General features: G+C 40.1%; 1 protein-coding gene across 2 annotated transcripts in view; it reads left to right on the top strand.

Moving 5' to 3' along the window:
• The window catches only part of LOC113458802 (uncharacterized), a 25353-nt gene extending 4674 nt beyond the window's left edge, over positions 1 to 20679 (top strand). The window contains exons 3-4 of one of the 2 annotated variants that reach the window (XR_012582451.1): positions 196 to 6494; positions 14458 to 20679. The gene's annotated coding sequence lies outside the window, so the exon portion shown is untranslated. Of the gene's footprint in view, positions 1 to 195; positions 14426 to 14457 lie in introns of those variants that run through there. The other variant, XR_012582449.1, reaches the window with a different exon arrangement.

The raw sequence follows: 20679 nt of genomic DNA, 5'->3' as shown, positions 1-20679 counted from the left end.
TTCAATTTTCTTTATCTATCAGCATAAAGAAAATTGGGTAAGGCTTTCCCTTACCCCTTAATAAAAACTAAAAATGTAAAAAGAAAAATAAAAGATGCATTTAAATAACCATATTTTGAAGTGAACATAATACCAGTGATATTATGGGAAGCAGCTTTGCTGAAATTTTAAATATTTGTGTTTTTTCAACATCAGTTTCTTACAGGCAAAGCCACTTTTCTTTATGGATCTATCAGTAGTTGGCTTCAAGTGGGAAATGCATGTTCAAAGCTGATGGGAGGAAGAATGAAGTGGCATCTTCAAACATGTAAGACCAACCATAGCGTAGTGTGGTCCCACAGAGCATTAACTAAATTGTTCTATGTGCAGGGATGCCTGCTAGTATTTAATTTTTCATCAACATTGATAGTGGTGTGCTAATTAATCAGTAGAATTTATTTTGTGTGAGCCAAAGTGTGAAAGTCCCACTGTCATGTCATTCATGCAGTCACAGGGTGTCTCAGCCTTTTTCTGGAGGACTAGGTTTCCTCAAGATCTGATGCTAAAACTTGAGATTGCATTACATTAGGGCTTGAAACATTATCAGAATGGTTAGATGTGATTTAGATCTCGGTGCAGTCAGAATTTCTTGCAGTTGGTGGCTCTGCTTAGTGCTTTGATAATTATTTGATCACTGTAAGGTCATTTTCTAGGGTGGTGTATTTTTTCAGGGTTGTCCAGTCCCATATGTATGTTCTGACAAAACCCTTAGCTTCAGTATTTATATCAGTCAGTGTCTGCTCCAAAGCTGCAGGAAGCCTCTGCCATCTCTGCTCACAACTCTGTTTCTTCTCCTCCTACATATCACATCTTTGTTACTTCAAAGGCAGAGGAAACTTAAAGAGAAATAACATTTGAGATGGAATTCAATGTTAGAGCTAGGGATATGTTCTCCAGTAATACTGAATTGGCACTGAGTGCTGCGTTTCAGAGTGTCAGTCAGCTCAGTGATGGTTCCACTCCTCATTCTGGCCCAGTCCAGCTGATGGGAGTGGGCTCTGGGGGGTTTGTGAGCCCTTGGACAGCCCTTGGCCTGCTCTGTGGCCCAACTCATGCTTAAAATCTTGATGACACAGAGTTTCTGGCAGATTTACAGACTACACAGGAATGTGGTGGCTTGGGCAGAGAAGGTCTAATTAGAAACTGCAATGTTATACACACAAAAATGAAATCTTTGCTGAAGTGCAAGTGCACTAAGAAAAGTTGTCATTCATTTAATTCGTCATGTTTGGCAACTTGAATCTTCACAATATTCTCTGATCCTTTCACTTGATGTATGACATTAATTAATTAAAAGCAGAATGCCAACCAAAATGCATACATTTTCTTTTAAACCATGAGGTTAGCATACATCTATAATTCTATCCTCTATTCCTGCCCCCCCCAAACCTTTGAATTATTTGGAATAATTGAAAACCCTTACAGGCTTGATTTAAAAAGAAAAATCTCTTCCATCACGACCACGACCATGTTCTGTTAGTGTATGTGCCAGTAATGTGATAGACCCTGTAGGAATTCTCTGGTCAAAATGTTGATCAGAAAAAGATTTGCTTCTGCATACAAAAATTGTGAGTTTCCAGACGATGGAAGTGGCTCAGGGACGCTCATTACAGCTTCCAGAAGGTGTCACTGTGCACCTACAATTTGAATGGGGAACCTCAACACTTAAGGGTTAGTGCCAAAACACTATTCCTCCTTGTGCTATTAGGGCTCTTCTTCTCTGCCCATATGGAAATTAAATGATCCATTGGAGAACAATATTTCTCTTTTTTCATTATGGAAAAAGTAAAAATATCTCCATGGTATCACTGTCACTCAAGAGGTACCTATCAAACCGTGACCTGCAGTAGAATCTCTGATATTCTGGGTCACATATAACCTAATTATTACACAGGATTCTTGCAAGATAATAAATATAGTTAAATTAAAGAAGGAATCAAAGCTGGCATGAATACAATTTTTAGGTCTTATAGAGCAGTTTATAGTGACATTCCAGAGCTGATTCAGACAGGAAGACTAACAGGGCAATTTGCAACCAGTGTCCCTGAACAGATAGAGGTTTCAGAGTCTTTGAGTAGTTCAAAATGAGTCTGAAAGCCTGGTTGCACGAGGTGGCTGCACAGTAACATTCTAGCTCGACAAGATTTCTGAGGAAGACACTGTGATTTCTGCCATTAATTTTCATCAGGTTTTGGACCTTATAAAATATGGATCAATTGGAAAATTATGCAGCCATGTTAAAAGACTGATGGGAGAAAATATAATGCTTGTAGGACTGGTGGTGGAGAAGATGAAAGGAGAAGTACACTATAATTCCTTTGAAAAAGAAGAACAAAAGAATAAAGAGCAGGCAATGAGAGCTGCTGAAGAGTATGAGGTTAAAGGGCAGTATCAATGAGAATGTTGCAGGCTGGTGCTGCATGAATACAAAACTCTGTATTTGACTCATTGCAAACTAGATTGATCTGCTGACCAGGAGTATTCATCCAGCATCTTAAAAAGACATATGAATGATGATGAGAGGAAAAGGAGCTGTTTTGATAACAATGACAGTGAGAAGAAGCTGTGAACATATTTTGAGAAAGGGAAGACTACAGGTGTTATCTATCCCAGTGTACTGATTTATCAGTGGTACCAAACAAATACTACAGGTCAGGTTAACCCTGTTGTGTAGAAGTGAGCATGCCTGTGGAAGTGAATAGAAAACCCTGGAGTTTCCTTGAACAATCTCTCACTAAGATTTATTTTAGAGGTGTCTTATGTAATTTCTGCCCCTATAGAAATATCTACCTAGAATAGGGAGACTCTAATTACAGACAGCCCAAGTCACTGGCTCAGAGTTGTGCTTGCTTTAGGCTTAAGCAGCATAACAAATGGTACCAGCTCCCAGGTCTCCCTTGGCACCACAGACACTGAGTTACAAGTTAAAGACAGAGGACCTCTGTCCTTAGTAGACAAAGGAATAAAGAAACAAACAAAAAACTCCAAACAAGCACAACACCAACAAATGAGCCAATAAGAACAACAACAAAAAACCCCAACAAAAAAACAACTCAGAGTTACTGAGCTTTAGAGGGAGGCACTTGATGTGCTCCTGCAAAACCACATCTTCTGTTTGATGTACAGAGAGACTGGACCCTCCGTTCTGCAGGCTGGGCTACTCCTCTGGCCTCTCCAGAGCTGTCTACCATGTATCCCTGCACTGCCCTTTGCTCTGGATTCTAGAATTGTCCTGAGAGAGGGAGAACAGCACTCCAGATGGATTGAATTTCAGACATTCTTATTTTTGTGCCCCATCTTTGTGCATCACTGCTCAAATCAACTCACTGACAAGGCCACACTTGAGGTTTGTTTCTCTCTGTTACACTACTGTTTTGAAAGACCATGTTCCCCTCCTGGGCAGACAAACTGTCTCTTCCAGCCTCCTTCCTGGAGTTAATTTCAAACATATCTCCTGACCAAACACAGAAAATACAAAGTGGGACTGAAGTTGTCCTGTCTGCAATAGCCTAACCTCTTCCTCTGTTCTGTAACACCTCTAACTTATTTCTCCTGATGATTTGGAAAGGTTGGTAAGAACCTGTTTAAAGTGTGCCTGTTTAGAACCCAGAGGGATAAATGAGAAAGCATAGTTTTTTTGTGAATCTGAAACAATTTTACAACCAGAGCATGCCACTGTTTTCCAGGTAAATCATTCAGTAAGACACTATTCTCGTACTGAATACGTTTTGATACTGAATACGCTATTCTCGTTCTGAAACGAAAAGCATGCATTTACCTGCACAGAGTCTGTATGAGCAGAATAAATGCAGAGCAGCAAGAAAGACTAGTCTGTCATCAAAATCAGAATGAAGCATTTCAGTGAACATTAGGTTATGCTAGTTGGAAGAAATGTCCTTGGCTTTTAAGGGCTGTGACTCACTTTATCAGTCTTATGAGTGGAAAACTATTCCATGCTGAACCATTCAGAAGGTCTGGATGAAAACTGAGAAACACCATTTAACCCTCTTATTTAGAGCTCATATTAAATATAAATGTTATACATGTTCTGTACCATGCAGAATTCTGGGTAATGTAAATCAGTAAATGGAGCAAGAATTTGCAAATGAAAAGGCAGGACAAAGGGTCAGAGAGGAGCAACTCAGCAGCTTCTGCAGGACAGTCTGAACGCCTCTGCAAATCTGAGCATGAGTTCCAAGTACCAAAAGGCACAAAGAGTGTGAGTGCCAAAAGCTCATCTTGGATACTAAGCTACAGCATTAGCAAGGAATCCCTTAAAGAAGATTTTCTTCCCTAAACAACTGTCTCATAAGAATATGTGTGTTTGAACAAATTGGTTTGGTAATAAAAAAAAAAAAAGAGCATAGATTTTACAAAATGAAGCACTGCAATGCAAGAAAATTAATACTTTAAGATATTATAATCTGCCTGTCTCTCATAATAAATTGTTTTACAGTTGAAGAACAAATAATTTATCCTATTTTGGTCTAAGCCTGACCTACTTTTTTTACTCTTAACTTGATTAGTCTCAAAGGAAGCAGTGAAGTCAAGAGAACAGTGAGAACTGTTTTCTTCTTTACTGAGTCCTAAAGTAAATCACACAAAATGTCATAGGAAAAATCACAGCTACTTCCTGAAATTAAGCTGTGTTCACAACTGGAACCAAATAAATAACAATACAATTTTGAACTTTTCCCCTTTTTCTGTACGAGCTCCTCAGCATAGACCTGACATCTCTAGGCTCCTGAAAATAATTTCATCCTTCTCGTGAGAGTAATTAAGTGCTTGCTACAGTGATCCAGAAAAAATTATGTGACATTTTGTGAGACAATCAGCTGCTGCTAGGCAGGCATCACTGGGCAGCTCCTGATTTATTTTAGCCTGCTCTTACCTTTAACAGTTGATACAGTATTTTAGATTGGATTTACTTTGAGACTGACACTAAATGTATAATATTGAAGGCAATTAGCTTCCTGAGCTGTTTCCAGCCACATAAGGTGGTAGGATAAATATCTGTTAGCTTAAAGATCTCAACATTTCCTGGAAGTTTTGGAATCACCATTAGGACAGGGAGGGGCTTTGGGAAAGTCCAAGCCCTCTGAGACATCCAGAACTGCCAGTCAGCAGGCACAGGCTGCTGCAAGCCAGGCTTCACCTGCTCACAGATCCTTGCCATTTCCCAAGTAATTTCCCCTCAGCCCATGTTTTGGATGAGTCTGATGGAAAAATAATGTTCTGCCTGTCTCACTTTTAAATTTTAATGCTTGTGAAGAAATATACAACTACTTACACTGTACATAAACAAGGTGTTTTCATCCCCTGTGCGGGCTCTGGGAGAAGAGTGATGGTCTCTCCCTTGCCTTTCCTGGTTTGCCATGGCTTTGGCTTTGACCTTCTCAGAAAGATGCACCTGGCTGTCAGCTAGCAACATGAAGCTTGGCTTTGAAAGTAAGGTATTTGTGATGGGATTCTGATCTCTTTTTGCATCTTTTTTTTTTTTTTTTTAACTGAATATGCGTTAGGAAAAGATGCAAATAAATGGAAGTACAAAACTGTCCTAGAAGGAGCTAGCAAATGTAGGACTAAGTATTAAAAGGCTTGAAATAAACATTTATTCTCCTGTAGAGCCTTTGAAATTTTTGTGGAAAGAAATTGCTGTGAAAAAGCATGTGTGGAAATAATGATTTTTGTGTCTTTGCATCACTCATGAGAAATGCATCTCAGGTAGCATGCATTGTACACAAACACATCCCAGGTAGCATGCATTGTATACAAACAAGCAAGGAGGAGGAGTAAATTACTCTTCATACTCACATATACACAGCAAGGAGTAATGAATTTAAACAGGGATATTTAGGCTGATCCTAGCAGCAAATGTCAGATGACACTTTCAAACTCCCACCCAGAACTGCCTCTGATAATCTTAGATCATAGAATGAGTTGGGTTGGAAGAGACCTTAAAAATAATCTATTTCCAACCTTCCACAACCTATGAACAGGGACACCTGACCAAGATTCTTAGAGCTCCATCCAGCCTGGCCTTGAACACTTCCAGGGATGGGGCATCCACACCTCTCTAGGCAACCTGTTCCAGTGCCTTACCACCCTCACAGTCAAGAATTTATTCTTGGTATCCAATCTAAACCCACTGTCTTTCAACTTCACCCCATTTCCCCTTGTCCTGTCACTCCATACCCTTGTAAAAAGTCCCTCTCCAGCTTTCTTGTGGGTTCCTTTTAGGCACTGGAAGTCAGCACTAAGATCTCCCTGGAACTGTCTTTTCTCCAGCTAGGACAAGCCCAACTCTCTCAGCCTGTTTTAACAGGAGAGCTGTTCCAGCCCTCTGATTACCATGATACTGCACCCCTCATCATTCTGGTCACTGGAAGGATTTGCTGATCTGGTACTTCAGGATTCCTCTGGCACTCAGAAATCCCTCAGAAATATGCAGAAAGGTACGTCATTTTAATTTTGTATTTTACCAAAAGTCATTTATTTTCATCGAGTTTGAGTCTGAGAGGTATATTATGGAGTAAAGGTAAATTCCTTCTGGCCCCCAGACACCCAAACTAGATGCCTTTTTAAGAAGGTCTCCATGGTCTTCCAGAGAAATGTTGATTTCCCCAGCATCCTTTATCTAAATTGTTAATTCTTGCTGGTGAAAGGATACAGTAAATTAATGTATTTGTAAACCTGAAGCTACCCATTTCTTAAATGAGTTGATCTAGATTTAGGCTGAGTAGGTTATTTATTCATCAGCATGACATTTTGTTCCACTTAAAGAAGGTCATTGTAAATTAATAAAAACAATCTCGGTAATTCAGGTCAGTCTAGGATTGTTTTGTTGAAAAATTTTCAGAACTAGTGCAAAAGCACTTGGCCTTTTGGTTTTCATATTAATTAAACTCTTTCTGACAGCAATATCTTTATCAGCCCAGGAATCTGCTTTTTGCCCATTTCAAAGGTGCATAGGTGAACAGGAAGCTTTAGGACTATTTCAATAGTAAAATATGTAAATCACTAAATTAGAAAAACACATTATTGAAAATTAGTACAAATTATCTATGAGGACTAGAAAATTTGCACACCATTAATATGCAAGTAATCCACCCATTAATGTGCAGTACCTTATTATTTTGACAACTTTTACAAAAGAATGGCCTCTGATTGCTGTCTATGCAGCTATTATTGGCTCATAGACAATGATGAGCAATACAGCCAGCTATTCTCTGAAAAATGTTTCTGGATGCAAAAAAAAAAAAAAAAAAAAGAATTCATTAATTAAAAGTATTATTATGCCATGTAATTACAGAAAAGTTTAAAAAGAGAGACTCTTTGAAGAGCTCTTTGTTTCTCAACAGAACAGTTAAGATTGGAAGGGGGTCTCTGCAGATTGTCTAGTTTTGCCTCCTGTTCCTCAGGCTTCCCAGATCTTTGCTGAGCAGGATTTGGAGTCCTCTGAGGACAGAGACTTCAAAACCTCTCTAAGCAACCTGTCCCACCACCCCCACAACTTTTTCTGTCTGATAGAACAATTGTTGCTTAAGCCACAGTCATCTGTTCTTACTTTCATGCTAAAGATTAAAAGATAATGCTTTGGTATTATATTATATATATTTTATATATTATATAAAAGGTATTATATTTAATACTTTGAGCTGCCTGGAGTAGACTAGTATACTGTGGACACCTGGAGGAAATGTGGGAAGGAAAGCCCCAACCCAACACTAAAGATCTCTGCAGGGCTGTGCAGGGGTAGCCAGCAAGTGGTGAAATGAGTGCCATGCACTGACAGGAGCTCAGCCAGGGGCTCACTGCATGTCTTCCAAGGCCTGGTCTGCTGCAGGGGGCCCCATTCACAGCACACTGTGCTCCTCCCCTGCCCCCAGCAGGACCCACAGAGCTGCATTGGCCTCTCCTGGCCAACTCTTCCCAGTTCATATACTGGGCATGACACCCTGTGGCATGGAATGGCCCTTTGGCCAGTTTGGATCAGCCCTCCTGGCCCTGCTCCCTCCCAGTCTTTGTGCACCCGCTCACCAACCCAACATGGAAATGGAAAAGCCCTTGACTTAGGGCAAGCAGTGCTTAGCAACATCTAAAACTTCACTTTGTTAGTAAGGTTAGTCTCACACTGAATCCAAAACACAGCTCTGCACCAGCTACTTGGAAGAAAATTAAGTTTATCCCAGCTGAAACCAAGACAACACTGCAGGTCTCATAAAGGTTGATAGTCTGTAAAAATGTGCAGGAGTAGCCCTTTCTTAACTAGTGCAAGCACTTCAGGGACAAGAGATACTATTGTTATAAAGGATACATGTCCAGCAAACTAAATTAACCACCAGAGAACGTCATAGAGAGATAATGCTCTCCAGCTTGTCCTAGAAATAACTTTGCTTACCTTTAAAACTTATAAGTGCTTTTAATTTTATTTTATTATCTTAGTCTATACCTATTTTACAAAATACCCACTCTTTTCCCTATAAAACAGTATATTGTATCATCAAAGAAGTCGTCAGTATGAGTAGCTGCACATAACTTGGTGGTCCTAAATGCCCCATAATACTCTTATATCTCTCCCAGAACTCTGTCTCCCTTTGAAACCTTGCTCCTGAATAAAACAGAGCATCAAACATGTCTCAAATTTTACATCTGCTGTGTGAGAATAACTATTTTGGCATGGACAAAGAATGCTGGCAGCATCTGAAAGGGGTTCAATTCCTAGCCCTACAATTTGCATCCCCTGCCCATCTCAGACATAAGAGATAATATGTGACTATTCAATTATGTTTCAGTCTGTTTAACTATGTACAAGATCTGTTCAGAAGAACAGAAGTGTGTTCTTCGTTTGTTCTCAACACCCTCTGACAATCACAAGCTTTCAGACACACAAAAATGACTAAGAATGAAAAACATACTGTAAACATTCTTGGTGGAGATTATATTGACTGAAAAGGGTGAGTATATTTACTAATATCAGGACTTTTCCTACTCTTACAAAAGACAAAGACAACATCTGACTTCAGAGGGACTGTTAAGAGTAACAGCAATTAATGACTGCCAGCACTCATCAGCTGAAGACACTGGATAAAAGCAGTGCAATTATTCAACTGGCACCAAAGTTTTACAAATAACAACTTTTATGATTTTTGACCTTTCTGGAATTGGTTGTGAATTAATTCCTATTTTATCAAAGAAATTATGATTCACAGCAGTTGCCAAATAATTTAGGTGAGCTATGCATGGTCATGAGTGACTCACTTTACAAGCGGTTCATAGAATAATGTTGGACATCTCCAGGCCCAAAGGATTCCTGCAGAGCTAGATCAGCTACAGCAAGGATAAAGGATGCCATACTTCCCTGGGACTGCTCCTTCAGGCAGCATGCTCGAGGCCATTTCCATTTCTGCCTGGTCCCCCCACACAGAATTTAAGTGGAGAGGACTTGACAAGCAGGAAAGCCATGCTGGAATAACCATGCAGGTGTCATGGTGCCTCAGCTGCAGGTTATTGTTTAAGGAGGATTCATACTGGCTCTCTGCATCTCCCTGGCACATACCTCCTCACTTAACACTGTGATGTTCTTCACCTCTCTGCTCCCTGCCCTATGGAGGAAGGGAAGCCCTTACAGGTGAGGCAAGCGTCAGCAGAAGCTGGAAAGGATTCTGCTTTAATTCCTAGCAAGAGCAGAGCTGCCCCCTCACAGGAGGAGAGCTGGAAGCAAAGGGATCCCGCATCCCACTCCCACTACTCGAGCAAGGCAAACAGAACGTAGAGACAAATTCAAGAAAGATTCAGCTAATAAAAGTACCACAGCAAGGTGGAAATCAACTCTCAGATCAGATTTATGATCAGGTCCCACAACCACCAGGCAAGCCCACCCTGACAGGTGAGAGCCAAGGCCAAGGCAGAGAGTCAGCCCAGGGTGGGACACTCCCCTACATGGCTGTCACTTGGCTGGAGACCATCACCCCTTCAGGCTCAGCACAAGGGAACAGGCCCTGTGGGCTAAACTTAAACAGCTGCTGCTCCATGGATGAGGAGAGAGACCCCAACTGAGGCTGGTCAGGACCATGAACATTTCTAACATTTATCAATGCCCTCAGAGCCCTCACACTGCTTTCCTATCTGCACTTACCCTGTCCCTTGCTGTCTGTAGGTGCATTATTCATGTAAACCCAATCAAATCTGGAGACTGCATGCTTAGAAACCATAATTATGTTATAGAAGTGAAACAGGTTCTATCCAGGTGTAATCTGGACATATCCTAAAATGTCGCAGCTCTCTGAGGAACATTCTCACTGTCTTCTGAAGAAAGGATAGCAATGAGCTCTGTGGAACAGGATTTTGGCTAAATTTTGTCCATAGGGGAAAGAAACTGTGATATATTTGAAACCTTGCACTATCTCCCTATGCAGTGCATCATATGATGCAAAGCATCATAATGTTTCAGGGGTGTTTTATTTTGTTTACCAGCTAAAAGCTCCTAGGGAGCACACATAAATGCATCTCTGTTAGCTCTGGCTTAAGAAAGTCCTTGTATCTTTGTGTTGATAGTGGTAAAAAGCAGTTTATTCACTTTTGCTTTTTAACACTTTTATAATTCAAGATGCAAACATGGCAGAGAGAAAGGCTTTTTAAGCAATGTAAATGGAGATAAGAACAAACAACTCATTGAGTTAATTTAAATGTCATGAAGAGAATTTAAAAGGCCTTTAAGCTCTGCCTACCACTTTTCAAAAACATTTCTCTTGTAATTCAGTTTCTCTTTGAAAGCACATTCAAGAATAAATAAACCTAATTCAAGTGTTCCATTAAAATGCTTAAGTTTGTTGGTGGTAGTGGTGTTGGTTTTGTTTTTGTTTTTTTTTAATTGAAAAAATTATTTGCTATTTTGGCTTTTTTACTCTTTGGCATGTTGAATTAGATGCCAACTTGCTCTCAGAAGCAGTCACCAGTCACATTGAGAAGTATGAAATCTGAAATCTCATCTACAGTGGAAGGGAGCATGGGAATGAGTGAGGACTGTGGAATCAGTTTGATCAAGGACCCTGTCAGTCACACAAATTCCAGGTCTAAGAACATAATCTCTCTGTAGCAACCAGTGTCACATATAGAAACGTTTTACCAAAAGAACCTGAACTTTCTGTACATTTCAATGTCACCACGAGTTATTAAAACAAAAATAAAAGTTTGAATGTCATCTCCTTGATTCTGGAAGTGTAAGTGACACACTGGTCTTGAGCCTTACAAACCTGAATTTATTTTCCTAAATACTATTAGGAAATCATGTAAACCCTCTGTGCAGTGGTTCCCTATCGGTAAAAGAAGAAGGCATTTCCCACCCATGTGAGGTAAAGCCTGCAGTTTGCTTTAGTTTCCCAGCCTTAGGGCTGTACACACTTCTGGATGGGTAAGTTTTCTAACTTCCTATCACTAACACAATCCTTGTAGACCCATTAGCTACCAGTAACATTGCTTACATTACATATGTGAAAGAATCATTTGCTGATATGGTTTATGAAGTTTTGGAGACATGTTCCCTGAGAGAGTGTGGCCTCATACCTGAGCTTCCACATCCCAGCAATTTCAACTCAGCTGAGCTCAGAAAGTGGCTACAGAGCATCTCCTGGGCAGTCTGTCTGCTACCAGGGATGAGAGCCACACCAGCAGAGCTGCAGCATTTAGAAGCAAAAGCACTAAACAAAGTAAACGGAACAGACAGCAAGCAGGAGAAGGGAAGCTGGCAGCAGTGCTGTTAAAGGAATTATGGACAGTAGCTGGCTCTGAACGTTCCAGTGGCATTTATGTCTCTCTACAGATAAATCCCTTGCAGAATAGAGAAATAATAAGTTATCCTCTGCGAGGTCGATGACTCATTCTTGTGCACCAAGTTCTCAGAACCTCAGCAACAAACTACAAATTCAGGCAATATCCACAATAGCAATCAGCAAGCTGAAGGGAACAATTCACCTGCAGTGAATTAAAGCATGGCTAAATGAGAAATGTCTGGGGACATGAGTTATGAAGAACTCAGAATCTGTGTTTCAGAAACTATGACTGTCAATGGTTAACTTCAACAGCCATTGGTCCTATGACAAAACCCCTTTTGCCTTGAAGAGGGTCAAGAAGTCCCCAGGCTCATGTGCCAAATGGACAGAAAACAGACTGACATGAAATTCTGAACAGAGAGTACTTTGTTCATTATCAGAAACAGTTTTCTGATATCAGCAAACCAGGCTGAGCATTTTCTCTCAGCAAAAGCAATGAAAGTAATTTAGGATTTCTGATGAGTGCATTCCTATAATTCAAATGAAATGGCCTCTTAGAAATTGTTATACTTTGGCTAAGGAAATGGGATGGAGAGATCAATTCTAGCTTTAACTTGAATATTTGTAAGGCAGATGTGGAATTGGGAATGGCTTCTTCCCCTGTCTTAATTTTCACCAACCCCGCCAACAAACTCAACTGCATGCCTTAGCCCCTCTCTATTCTGGCTTTAAGTCTGAAAAAAGACAGCCTTTGTGGTTCCAGGAGTGCAGGACTTTGCTATGACATTCTTTCCCCTATCATGCACAATGGTGCACCATTTTTGCCCCAAAACTTTAATAAGATACAGTTTCTTACATTTGTCTGTCTTGCTGTGATGCATAGGAACATGCATGCATGCCTAAATAAATAATAGCAGTTCACCCCTCAGGCAGCTTTCAGGCTTTTGACAAAATCTAGAAGATACATGACTTGTTTTTAATTAAGGAATACTCTATAGGTTCACTAAAGAAGGTTTACTGTAACTCCCTAGTAGATTTCAGTATCATGCAGTTTGATTTCTTTGGCATATCATCTTTTGTCAACTACCAATAAAAATAATCTGACATAGTACCAGTAAAAAACAGCAAAACTCTTCAGTCTGCAACTGAATATGACTGAACAAAATATGAAGCAACATATTTTCCCTCACTCTTTTAGCAACAGATTAGCTTCACAAAGTATAATTTTTTTTGTTAGATGTGTTTATTGTATTCTTTGAAAGCAGACAGTAGGAAGGCAGATCACCACCTCCATTGTCACTGTGGTTGCAACATGCTGAGGAACAGAGGGCAGGGGAAGAGGCTCAGGAAAAAGGAAAACTGCATGAATAGTGATGTCTTGGTGATAAACAACCTACGACTGCTGTTCATGACATCAATATTTCTTTCTCCTCTTTTCCAGACACACCATTTCACCCCCTCCCACAGGACATTTGTATAACTAAACCTGCTTTTGTTTCTTACCTTGAAAATCCATTGTGCAGCTTTAATATCTGCTTCATCTTCTTTTTGGAGGTTGTCCTTTGCCTGACAGTTGTCTGCATGGTAGCTGTGAGTCCTGAAGTAGAGCACAACTTGCCTCCACATCAAGAAATAAAAAGGCTGTTCCTGAATCAAATTTTACAATGACCTTTCTTGGAAAAGCACCACTTATATTTAATGACGAAATTAAACCAAATCCCAGACATTGGGCTGGATGACAACCACATAAAGATTGCTTGTCCTTACACTGATGGACAAATGTCCAGGCCTCTTGCAGCTTGCCAGTTCTTCCTGCAGCCTGGGGGAGTTCTGGAGACAAACAGGATTATCTGCCCTCAGATATCTGCAGTGTCTCATCCCTTCAGCATGTGCCAGCTTAGAGATTAGACTTACAACTTTGTAGGTTTTAGTAAATTGCAAAGGAGAAAGACAAGCACAAAGTGGTTGAACATGCCAGAGAAACAAGCTGGGACAACCATGAGACACTTTTTATCACCTCAGAGTGAATGTTTTTATTCATAACTTGAAAGAAGAAGGAACTCAGCACACAGTTCCACTCTGCAGGCAGCACCAAAAGGAGATATCTGTCTTAGGTCAGTGGTACCTGCCAATCACATGGTTTTCCTCAGTGGCTGAACAGATGGCCTGCTGCTAATCCTTGCAGCACCGGTGAAAACAGCACATGAGCTGCAGCCGTGTCTCAGGATGCAGACACACTAAATATAAGGACTATGGCTCCAGGTAGATTATTAATAGATTATTTCTCCCAGATGTATAGAGGGCTGCCAAGTTTTTGCTAACATTATTGTTTACATCTTTTTTTCAAACTAAAAAATATGTCTAACCCAACATTTTTTTTTTCTACCAAGAGTCTAAAGGTTTGACAATTCAGCATTGTAGATACAAGGTAGATATAACATATCTGCCCACACAGCATCTCTTGTGAGAAGAGCTGCCTTGGTGACACTTCTGTCCTCTTTTCAGAGAAATCCAGTAAATGCTGAGGAGAAAAACTAAGAATAATGAGGCTTGACAATGGCAGTAGAAGTCACTGTAAAGTAGACTCTGTTACAGAAAGCTGTAGCATAAGCTCCAGTAAGTAACTTTTTCTTTTTCTGTCCTCTAGCCAGATTTACCATCAGCAGCTGGTGAAATGAAATGCTGGGCTCAGCATTTCATTTTTTCTCCAAAAAGCTACTCTTATGACTTTACCTTTTTCTGAGAGGATGAAGGAGAAGAGCACTCCTTCTACACTTCCAGGTGTACAGACAAAAGCTGTTGGCACAAAGCAACAGAGACTGATGGTGAAAGGAGAAGATGCTGTAGGCTCAAAGAGTGGCTGGAAACTCTTCAGCTTTCAACAGAGAAGGGAATGTACATGAGGCAGAGACACGTGTCCCTACTCGCTAAATCATTACTATTTTAACCCCAGATGCATTATTTCTCAAGGCGACAAAAGGTACTGCACAGCCCTTTCTGTTCCTGTTTTTGCATACCACTTCACTTCCAATTTTCTGGCACTACAGCATTGTTCCATTATACTAGGGGAAAAAACAGAAGATGTATTTATTACAATAACATGTTAGTTTATATTTCTTTCAAAAAGACCACTCCTATTGCAGATAAGTTATGTGTGGTTCCTTCACTGAACTTGTAAAAACTAATTTCAAAGAGGTGGTGGAGCAATCAGAAGGTTGCCTGTTGTAACATATGCACAACTGTAGCATATTAGCTTTGCCAGATCCTTTGGGCCAGAATCTGAATTATTTAAAAGAAAAATTATCCAAGTGATCCATGATCTATCAAATGATCTATGACCTAGAAATCAGATAAGTCTATATAGGCTGCAGGAAGCAGGTGTTATTTGTTAAAAAGGATACTCACAAAATAATGCTTTCCCACCATGACACACACAATAAAATGAAGGTAAAATAAGAGAAGGAAACAAAGACAGATGAAGCAGTAAAAATCAAGTTCACAATGGGCCAATCTTGCTATAGTTCCTCAGGACAAACATCTAATGAAGCACTCCACATCTTCTCATATTGAAAAATCACTTCTGTTTCCATGCAAGGAAATCTCTTCAACGAGGCCTCTTCAACCCTCCAAAATTAGACAGGAGAGAAAAAAAAATTACTTGATAGTTTTGTGAATTAGGGACGTCTGCTCACTTTCCTAACCTTCTAAGCATGTTTTGCTTGGATAAACTTTCAAAGTATTTTCTCCTATACATGTTAAATATACATGTTGTGCAGACATGCAGGAGCCAGGTGACGTACAGAATGCTGAAAGGTTAAATGGCAGGTGTGCAAAACACTTCTGTAGTTTGGAGAATAAGTGGTAGACAATGATACATTGTTCTTATTACAAGAACGAAAGGAGAACAGAAAAACACTCTCACGATCCAGCTGTCTGTAGTTTTAGTGTGAGCATGACTCATCTGCATTAATTTTCTAGTATTAAACTATTGAGCATTCTTATCCTTTGTGATCCAGGAAATTGATGACTTTTATTCCTGCATGTTGATGTGCTTTTCACTTTTCACTCTGTTTCACACATCAATAAAATCATCTAAACATAGCAACTTCAAGTGAAGCTGCATTGCCAGAAGTTAATGGACAAGCACTGATGTGACCAAAAATAGCTAAATGAGAATTGTTTTGCACACCTGACTCCTAAAGCATAGCTGCTTGCCAAAAAATAGGCACACAGCACTTTGACAGTCATTACCTTCAGCAAGATACAGAGAATCAACCAGCATAAATAAGGCACCATGGGATGCTCCAAGCTAATGACACAGGATGGGTTTGTGCTGGTTGCTGAGAATTGCTTTTGCTGTCATAGTGGTGACAGGCACACAAGACAGGCTCCTGTAAAAACTGTACAATTCTTTCCTATCTCAAAGCTTTCCCTTGCAATGCAATGAAGTTCCTTCACACAGAGAGTGCCTCATGGGACTCACACTGGTGAAAATTTTCAGATGCGCCCAAGTGTTTGGAGATGGGGGATAAGAGCACATGTGAATCTTGGTAGCTTACCCACCATCCTCTGCAAAGTCGTTCACAATTCCACTGGGCACTTGTCAAAGGAGTAACACTGTCACCAGCAAAGTTTCCACTGCACTATTGTGTAATATATGTTTAATTGTATATGACACTCTTGTATATGTCCTTTCTCAAACACTTCTGAGTGTGCTGAACAGAACAGACTCCAAACAGATGCTTTTTGCACTCTGTTGGAGACCCTCCTATACTGTGAAAGCTGCTAACTCCTTTCTACCCTCTGCTCTATGTGTCTCATTCAAGAGTTATGAATCAATGCCCAAATTTTCCCTCTTAACCCAGGCGAGTTGTTGGATGGAGAACCATCCCTTACACACCTTGAAGAACATGAAGAACCCTGCAGACGTGTGAGACATGACTGTCCCTTACAGCTACAGTAAATTTGTGTTAATGCCTTTATTCCATTGCATGGCATAGAAGAATAGGAAAATTAAATATATATGTGTATATATATATATATATATATATATATATAATATATTCAGAAACAATATATTGTTTGTAATCTCTAACCTGGCACATTGGGTTCACTACTTTGATTCCTCTGCTAAAAATTCTATTACCTTTAGACATCTGTAGCCTGGCACAAATGTCATGCTTACTGTCATAGTTCCTTAAATACCCCCTGGAATCTATGTTAAAAAAAAAAAAAAGTAATCACTATTACAATAATTTCTCTCCTCTTTGCCTTTCTGCTAATTCAGTAGTTGAATACTTTCAACCAGTTTGCCTCACTCCAAGGCTACAGAAACTTACAGGGAAATATTTTTTTACTGTAGCCTCTCAAAGCCTGGGAAATGAATAGTAAAATCAGACTGAAGTTTATGATGAAGTCAACATGCCAAATCACACCTTTTAAAACTTTCCTACAGACAAATGACTGTGCTGTTGTAGTATCAAAATTTTGACTGCAAATAGCAATCCATCTTATTTAAGCCAGACTCCAGGCTGAATGGATGGCGATAAACTCTTGCAGGTGGCAAAAAATAGTCTGCTACAAAGAAAAAAGACCACTGATGACCTGATGCATATTCTGAACAAGAGATTACATTGGGCAGCAAACTGAAACAATGAATTATTATTTTCTGCTTACAGTAAGGTCCTGAAACAATACTGAAAGCAGGAACAAGAAGTGAGAGGGCCACAACCCTGTGCATACCTGTACTCAGGTTCAGACAGAGTACTGTGGTACTCCTGGGTTAAGCCAGAAGTGTGCTAAAGGCCTGGGAGAAATATGCTGGGCAAAGAAGACTACAGAATTTTGGATGATTTTCTTGAAACAGGTGATCCCTGGCAGAAGAAATGCCTTTGCATGTCTAAGCAAGAATTTGAGACGTTACCTTGTTAGACATAGGGGCACATGGTGAGGAGCAACTCTGTGTCTTAAAACTGATAGCTGGAAATGCACATTATGGGCTGCTGATCCAGTTTCTAAGGGTTTACCTAAACTATTGGGCTGAGCTTGGAAGGGTGAAGATGGAAAAATACCATACTTGGCCTAGGTAAGAGAATGCACACTCATCAGTGTTTTCAGTGCTGGGACAGTTTGGGGTCTGGGCAGAAGCATCATTGTGGACAACTGAGGCAGCTTCAGGGAAGCAAAGCCTGATGTGCTGACTGTAGCTTGTAGGATCACTGTTCAGGCCTTTGAAGCCTTGTTGTGGTTTAATCCCAGCCACAAATAAGCACCATGCTGCTGCTCACTCACCTTCCCCCATGGAGTGGAGAGAAATGGAAGAGTAAAAGTAAGAAAACTCATGGTTGGAGGTAAAGACAGCTTAATAGAGCAAGCAAAAGCTGCTCATGCAAGCAAAGCAAAACAAGGAATTAATTCACCATTTCCCTTTGGCATACAGGTGTTCAGCCATCACCAGGAAAGTCGGGCTCCATCATATTGTATTTGCTGACGAAGGCAGGAATGATGCATCTGACTCCATGTCCTCTGAAAGCCAATTTATTACTTTATGATACTCTATTATATTAAAGAATACTTTACTAAAATATACTAAAGAATACAGAAAATACACTTATTGAATGCTAAAAAGATAATGAAAGCTCGTGACTCTTTCCAGACTCTCGACACAGCTTAGGCCTGATTGGCAAATGAGTCAAAACAGCTCAGGTTGGAGTCCAAAGAAACAATCACCTGTGGGTAAACAATCTCCAAACACATTCCACACAGGAGAAACAAATGAGATAAGAATTGTTTTCCTTTTTCTCTGAGGCTTCTCAGCTTCCCAGGAGAAAAATCCTGGGCGAAGGGTTTTTTTCAGAGAATGTGAATGCCACCATCATGCATAACAGGTACTTGGGAAGACAAACAGCGTCACTCCGAATATCTCCCCTTATTTCACCTTCTTCCCCCAGCTCTACATGCTGAGGATGATCCCATATGGTGTGGGATATCCCCTTGGTCAGCTGGGGTCACCTGTCCTGGCTGTGTCTTGTCCAGACTCCTTGTGCACCCCCAGCCTTCTCACTGGTGGGGTGGAGGGAGGAGCAGAAGAAGCCTTGGTGCTGTGCAAGCCCTGCTCAGCAGCAGTGAAAACACCCCTGTTTCCAGCACAAATCAAATCATAGCCTCATGCTAGTCACTGTAAAGAAAACAAATTCAATCCCAGCCAAAACCAGCACATGCCCTCATTAAGCAAGTTGCATTTTAAAAGCTTCAAGCCTTGTTCTGTTTATCTTGCAAGACCTTTAGCTTCTGTTTCTTTATAAAATGGGTAGAGCCATATGTACCATCATCAGTACCGTGATTTGAAAGGACTGTGGAAAAGGTGAGTATGTTTATTCCAGAGGCCTGATGCAAGGCACAAAAGGAGTGGCAAGTGAGACATGCCATAAACAGGCATAGCAGAAGCAGGAAATACTGAATGCCACAGGACTGAAGTTACTAACACTCTTTTAAAAGAGGAACTGGTTTAAATAAGGCCAAATTCTAACTCTCAGCTATGAAGCAAAAATCAGATTCAAGTGAACTTTCAAAGTAACAGATTTTTCAAAATTGTGTGGACATATCTGTGCTAGAGATCAGGAGCTGTGCCAGCATTTCTTATCACTGTGAGTAAATTTGTTAGATTAAATCTCCAGGTCCCACATGTTTGGTAATCCACAGAATCACATTAATGGATGCATTTATTACAGACTTGATGACACAGAGTGTGCACAGGGCTTAGGGAGCTTTCTTCTGATGAAGCAGAAAGACATGCAAATGCCGTTACTTGGACTGTACCTGGGATTTACGCTTGTGCTATGAAGAAACAACAGGGTTTTTTTGGGGGTATGAAGGAAGAACCATTTTAAAAGAAAAATTCTGTGGAAGAAGTATAAATCAGTGGCACAGGGATAACTGTCCCCCCACCTATTGGCACGTATTATGCCAGGCATAATTTAAAGAACAGTGGATCCTCTAAATGGAAAATACAGAGACCCTAGAAAAATTAAGTTAGCAGTAGACCAGCTCTACATTGGCTGTCTTGATCTGCTCACACAAAATCCCCCTGATTATTTTTGTTTTCTCCTATCTGTTAGCAGAATGACTGTCCGTGATCCTTTCTGAGCAGCAGTGGTTTGTCTATGCACTTCAGCATGGCATGGCTGGAAAACCTCACTCAGCAAATGAATGCACTGAGATTTTTTTTTTCCTCAGAAACATAAAAGTTTAATCCCATAGCTTCTGAAACACTTGGGCCTTTAGTTTCAAGTTTCCTTCCCAGCCAGGCTCGTACTGTCTCTGTGTGAAAAATGCATATTTTATGATTGGTTTTTCACAAATATTAAAATGAATATTATATGTGTTATGTTAGAAAGTTATGCTGTATAATTTTTAAAGTAGTGTGTTAAATATAGTTTTAGGTTATAACATAATGTTAAAATAGAAAATATGTATGTGAGATATTTTTTTTAAAGAAAGGAATGAGGTACTTGCACCAGATAGCAGCCACAGGACATCAAAATCTTTCAGAGAAAAAGAATTTATTGCCCCATTTTCAGAAGAAACTAACTCCTTCACACCCTGCCCAGCCCTGAAGACGCCGTCAGGATTCAGAGGAAGAAGTGGACACTGACCAGACAGAATCCTGTGTTTGAATGGAATTTATGCATCACGTATGAGATGTATGAATATGCAATGGGCTATTGCTTTTAAGGGTTAATCCTCTGTTAACGTGGGTCCTTTTTTGGGACTATTTTGCCCAGAAAGAGGTACCTGGACTGTCTGTAACTCTTTGTTTTTATTGTCTTGTACTATCTTAATCCTAATTGTTCAAATTTTTATTACTCTA

The sequence above is a fragment of the Zonotrichia albicollis genome, chromosome 1 (assembly GCF_047830755.1).
Source record: "Zonotrichia albicollis isolate bZonAlb1 chromosome 1, bZonAlb1.hap1, whole genome shotgun sequence".
In the NCBI taxonomy this organism is placed as follows: domain Eukaryota; kingdom Metazoa; phylum Chordata; class Aves; order Passeriformes; family Passerellidae; genus Zonotrichia; species Zonotrichia albicollis.
The sequence above is the reverse complement of the archived record's forward strand: the minus strand, read 5'-3'. Positions and strand labels throughout refer to the sequence as shown.